Source organism: Anolis sagrei, chromosome 3 (assembly GCF_037176765.1).
Source record: "Anolis sagrei isolate rAnoSag1 chromosome 3, rAnoSag1.mat, whole genome shotgun sequence".
NCBI classification, from domain to species: Eukaryota; Metazoa; Chordata; class Lepidosauria; order Squamata; family Dactyloidae; genus Anolis; species Anolis sagrei.
Genome location: NC_090023.1, coordinates 40,282,158 through 40,288,305, shown reverse-complemented (window position 1 = coordinate 40,288,305; position 6,148 = coordinate 40,282,158).

The following is a 6,148-nucleotide window of genomic DNA, read 5'->3' as shown; positions in this document are numbered from 1 at the left end:
CTTATGGTTTAATCTGCTGTTCAATATTTCTTCTGCAGTTTCTTAAAGGTATATAGTTTTAAGTTGTCTTTCGTTCTCCATTCGTTTCTTAAAGTATGTAAATGGATTGCTATATTTTCTCCCTCCTGCACATTGGAATGCCCTTTGTAAAGAAATACGAGCAGTTGTTTAATAGAGTAAGAAGCTACCATGCATTTTGGCCTCCCCAGTCCTTGTCTTGTTCTCTAACCATTACCCCATGTTTGCTGTTTGACTTGGAGAGCTGCTACTAGACAGAGTAAAGACTACTGAGTCAGTCTTTCCAGTACTGAAGACCAACAGGTCAATGTTTCGAATCCAGGGAGAGCACGGATGAGCTCTCTCGCTCAGCTCCAGCTCCCATGCAGGGACATGGGAGAAGCCTCCCACAAGGATGATAAAACATCAAAAAAATCCCCTGGGCAATGTCCTTGGAGATGATCAATTCTCTCACACCAGAAGCGACTTGCAGTTTCTCAAGTCACTTTTGACACACACACACAAAAATATCTGTCCGGTTCATTTCAAGGTAGCCTAACATGTTTGTATGTGTTTATTAGGAGGTGTGGGGGTGCAATAACGATGCAAAGAACCCTGTTAAATCTACTCTCTATCAGAAACCTACTTGATAGCTACTGTGTCTTTCTGACAAAATTAAGATTCATGTAACTAAGCATGAATCAGATCTGCGAAATTGTTTACTAAATACTAGTGTTTCGGTAATACGCCTCTGGTTGGGAAGATAAAACAGATCATTAGTCATTTATAATTAATAGAAAAATAGTTTTTATGGTTTTGAAGCCCTCCTTGTGAGACTTGAAGCACTTACTTTATTATTAAACAAATCAGTATATTTCAAATGAAAATTACTGACGCTATCAATCATCAGAGCAGTGACTTGCAAATATGATCCTCCTTGTTTGGATTGTATTGTTGTGTGATGGTTTGATATCCTTTTGACGTAGGTGCACTGCCTACATACAATAGGTCTCAAATGTTCTTCCTAATTGCTGTCCTGCGGTACCTGTTTTTTAAAACAGTATTTTAATATCAACACTACCAAGGATACATTTTTAGTATTTCAGGCTGCAGGTGCTGCAAATATGTAGGAAGCTGGTAACCCCAAACTAATTCTGCTTGCCTTCAAATGTGTTTTTCTGGTGCCTGACCTATCTGTGGCACTAAGACTACAGCCTTTCAAATGTTTCCATAGCTGTATGTTTAATTAGGAGGCACTGCCTTTCTCTGTGCCGTTAAAACCTCAACTTAGTGCTTTTTTCTCACTCTTTCTGGCTGAAGGACACTTAGTATCAAGTCCATTCTGACAACTCCTTGGCATTTTGATGTTTGTGAAATGTTCTCCCTGTACTTTAGATTTCACAAATCTCTCTGTTTTAATTGGTTATCCTAAGGCTAATATTGCTTAACCAACAGTCTTCTGAGTATACTTCCTCGTTCCCATTGCACCTTTATTACCTGATTCTGTTTCTGAGTCTTTAACTGATTCTGCTTTTGTTCCCATCAGCAAAAGGATAAGTCCAGAAGCACTGTGAGATCGGCTGCCTTCAGTGATGCTCCTTGCCACCCCTGGGTTTCTGGCCTCATTATTTTAATTCAGCTTTCGTTGGCTCAACTGTATGCTTACAACATGATGCAAAGTTACTACCACAAATCCTACATCTAAGTAAGTGCCAGGCAGAAACGGTGTAACTTCACAATTCTGTACATTTCCTAGTGCCCTACCCATTAAATGGAAGGTGGCAGTGGAAGATATCGTTGGCATTATCAAGATACCACAATGGTCCACATTGGCTCCCAAACAACCTGTACCTTATGCTTATATTTTAGGTGTACAATTGTGGCTTTTGGAGATCATTCTAAATTTCCTGACTCTAGAGAAACCTGGGATTAAAAGTTTCGTGAAGTAGTTGTGATTTTCAGAAAGACGGCTCTAGTGCACCCCTCCCCATACTTTGATAGAATCCACACTTACAAAATAATTTGTCCTTACCCTGATCCAAGTTGTGTTTGAAAGCACAATGTTCCTCTAGTTTTAAAGTCAAAGCACTTATTTTAGATGCCTGAGGATTTCAATACATTTTTACATAATTATTTTTATGGAAATCAGACTGTCTGCACTGTGTGCTTAGGAACAGTTGCCACATCCCTTTCCATGCCCTCTGGCTTCAATAAATATGGGTTCAAAGAATGGCCTAGACAGTCCAAGTGAAACCCAGACTTGCCAAAGCTACTGGCACAAGCTCAGCCACCACCAGCCCTTTCCCACTATCTTTGCACTTGGCTGCAATAGGTTTGGGCTTAAGATGGTCTCGTACAGGATAGGATTACCAAACTGTTTCTGTGTACATATTTGCAGACAGATGTGCAGTGCTTTCTCGCCCAGATGAGCAACTGCAGCTTATAACATGGACATATGGAGGAACCAGGCAGAGATTGTGAATGTTCACCCCTGTTGTTTTGGAATGGACAGCTTGGCAGAGCATCAACCCTGATGGAGACAAGGGGATCACTAGTGGAGATAAGTGAAGGGGCGGAATGCCACATACATTGTTTGCATTGCCTTTCTACAAAAAAATGACCACATACTGATTTTTTTTTTCATGTCAGGAGTGACTTGAGAAACTGCAAGTCGTTTGTGGTGTGAGAGAATTGGCTGTCTGCAAGGATGTTGCCCCGGGGATGCCCAGATGTTTTGATGTTTTACCATTCTTGTAGGAGGCTTCTCTCATGTCCCTGCATGGGGAGCTGGAGCTGACAGAGGGGGCTCATTTGCGCTCTCCCCGGATTCAGACCTCCGATTGGTCGGTCTTCAGTCCTGCCAGCACAAGGGTTTAACCCACTGTGCTACCAAGGGCACAGTGATCATTGCAGCATGCAGGACCAGCTGAGCCCATCTCCTTGAGATTGCTACTTGTTGGTGAGTCTAGCAATGCATCATCTGGAAAGCTTATGGGGATTAAAAAACAGGATTGTTCCTTGCTGATTAAGAACAATCCTCTGTTCAATTTGATATGCTCATAGCTATGAAAGAAGGCTTTTTAAAACTGGCCGTGATTCATGAGGCCACAGTGCCACTTGGAAGTTTGATTGTGTCTTCCAAAGATATTTAAGTAATCATGTCATGTCAAGATTAATTTCATAAATTCCTCCTTTTTATTTCCTTGGATTGGGAGAAAGTGAAAAATTTCAAAAGGTTAGGGATAACAAAGACTGTCTAAATGTGTCTTTTTGGCTAATCTTTTGAGAACTAGGAGAGGAATATACACCCTGTCTGAATTCAATCCATAGAGTATCCATTTTCCCCATGTACCTTTTACTGACCTACCTAATTAGTGCAAAGTTAATGACTCCAGGATCCAACTCACACTTAAGAGTTCACAGCATATCATATGTATAAGAAAAATGCTTGAATTATAGCAGAGAAATAGACAAAGGAGCAGTGCTTAATTTTTTTCTAGTCTACCATTTCCCTAAGTTAAATTCAAGCAAGTTTGTCCTCTTCCAATCCTCTTATTTTCAGATGTGTTTTCAATTTTTCGTATGACAAACTGGATGAATTCTCACATCAAAGAGAGCTGATATCAATGGAAAATTAATTCACATTGGGAGTTATCAATAGGTCACAAACAGCTTGATGTAGACAGCATAGCTTTGGCAAGGGAAAAAAATCATAAAGAACCAACAGATGGACAACTTTTGATCTCTGGATACCACTTGACTGTAATTTGCATCCAGCAAAAGGAATAGTGAGGCATAATAGATGTTGCTGTCCAATATGCTGGGGGAAAACATGTTTTCATGTTTTTTCTCTAGTAGACAGGATGGTTGAAATCATGCCTACACAACCTGCAGCCCTCCAGGTGTTTTGGACTTCAGTCCCCAAAATTTCTGACCACTGAACAAGCTGACAAGGGCTTCTGGGAGTTGGAGGCCCAAACATCTAGAGGCCGCATGTTGTCCAGGCCAGGCCAGGTTGAGATAATTAATCTCACTTTCAATATAATAAAAAATAAATGTTGGCATTTCCCATCCATTTTATCCTATCTAGGTCCATACATAGGAAAGCACATGCTTTCGTGATAGGCACACAAAATGACTATCTCTTCATTATGCCACACTGATATACCTTAACAACAGACGTGGTGATAAAATTAACTGCAAGTCTGCCGAAGCTTGTGGCACAGCCATTCGGGTGAGCAAACCCATCACGTATCTCAGCTGAATGCCATGATCCCCCAATTGCTAATTGCAGACCATGTTCATTATGACAGCAGACTCATTAACAACTAATACAACTCATAATGGGTGAACTGCTCTCAGCTTTCTTCCCAAATTGCCCAGTAATTACATAGTCTTTCAGCAAGCATTGTGCAGAGCATACTGAGTGGCAGAAGAAGACAGGAGTTGCTTGAATAAAATCCTTCAGCTTTATTTTATAGCAAATCCATTAAAGTTTAGATAAAACTCATGCTTCAGATCCTGGAAAGTTTGTGGCAGTATTTTTCATAGTGGACAAGGTTTGAGATGTAAAATTTCTAGAAATTTTGGAACCACAAGGGGGAAAAAATTCTAGACTGATATTAGGAAAAATTGAAGAATGCAATATTAGCATTTCTTATAGGTTGAATGTCACTTTGGTTCTTTAGAACTATAAAAGGAATTGTCTTCCACAGGGTTTTCTAGAAGATTTGTTGAGAAGGGTTTTTGCATTTGTCTCCGTCTGAGACCGGGAGGACATGACTTGCCCAAGGTCAGCCAGTGGGTTTCCATGGCCAAATTGAAGTCAATCTTCTCTCCAGTGTCATAGGACTTCATCATATTGAGGAAGGGAAATGTCTGACAGAGAAGAACTCAGTCTTACTCCGTTTGGTACTGAAACCGATGTTTTCCCTACCTTCATCACACTGTTAAATGTTTTTTTCATATTCTTTCAATGCATTTGCCTTCACATTGGAGAGATTTTACCCCGCCTACCATCCCTCTCTCTGCTCATTGTTGGAAAAAACAAAAAAAACAAAAAATCTTGTCTCTTTGAAATCCCTACTAATGTGAGATTCTAGGTGAGATCTGAGAAGTTCTGAGTATGTTCAGTCTGTCCAAACACTACATGCTCCAAAGGAAGGAACCTGAGAGCAACAAATGCCATCACACTACAGATTTGGCAAAACATCCGAACTGTAGGACTCAGTGGAATTTAACTAATTTGATGAAGTGGATAGTAAAATGCTCAAAATACTACACCACTTTTGCTCTTGATACTGTTCATTGTCTAACATAAAATCATTCTCTTACATAGTCTTTAGGAATGATTTTGGGGCAATAAATATATGAAAACCTTTTCTTAAAACATTTATTCATTTTCTAAAAGAGAATATTTGACAATCCATTTTTGCCTATTTCCACATCTCCACACTAGACAGATCAATGATGTGATTCAGTCTAAGAAAACTTCAATTCTTTCTATTTTATGACATTCTATTCCCAGGTTGTATAGCATTTTTCTCTGCACTGATGATACTTTATAGACAGCCTTAATTATATTGTCTCCAGGGAAACATCTGTGAAAAACACCTTTGAGCTGATCTCAGCACAGAATATATCGCCCAGATATAAGGCCATTTGCTCAGATGGTCTAGTGATATAATTCACTACAACCAAAAAGAATAATGGCTGAACATTAAAGACAATTTTTGTGCCTACAGAATAGCAGGCATCATAACTGGAAAGGCTTACAAGAGGAGTTTCTGCACACAAAACAAATTAAGAATTTTTAAAAAATGAATGCACATGACACACTTCCTGTGGATATTTCCAACCCTCTTCACTTTTGAAAGACAGGAGGATCTTAATAGCACCAGAGTGATCCATACTTCCCAAGGAAGAAAGCACTGTATTTCTGAGAGTAAAGGTTGCTAAAAAAATTATTCGATCTCAGCATACAATGAGGAAGAAAATGTGCCATTGTGTGGGCTTAAAAAGATTTTCTAAAGTACTTTTTTGTGAAGGTTGTGGTTAACAGAGGTATGTTTGTATACATATTCCTTGAGAATGATACCAGTTATGTTAAAGCCTGTTTCTGCCACTCCCTTGTTTTTAGGTAAAGATTCTT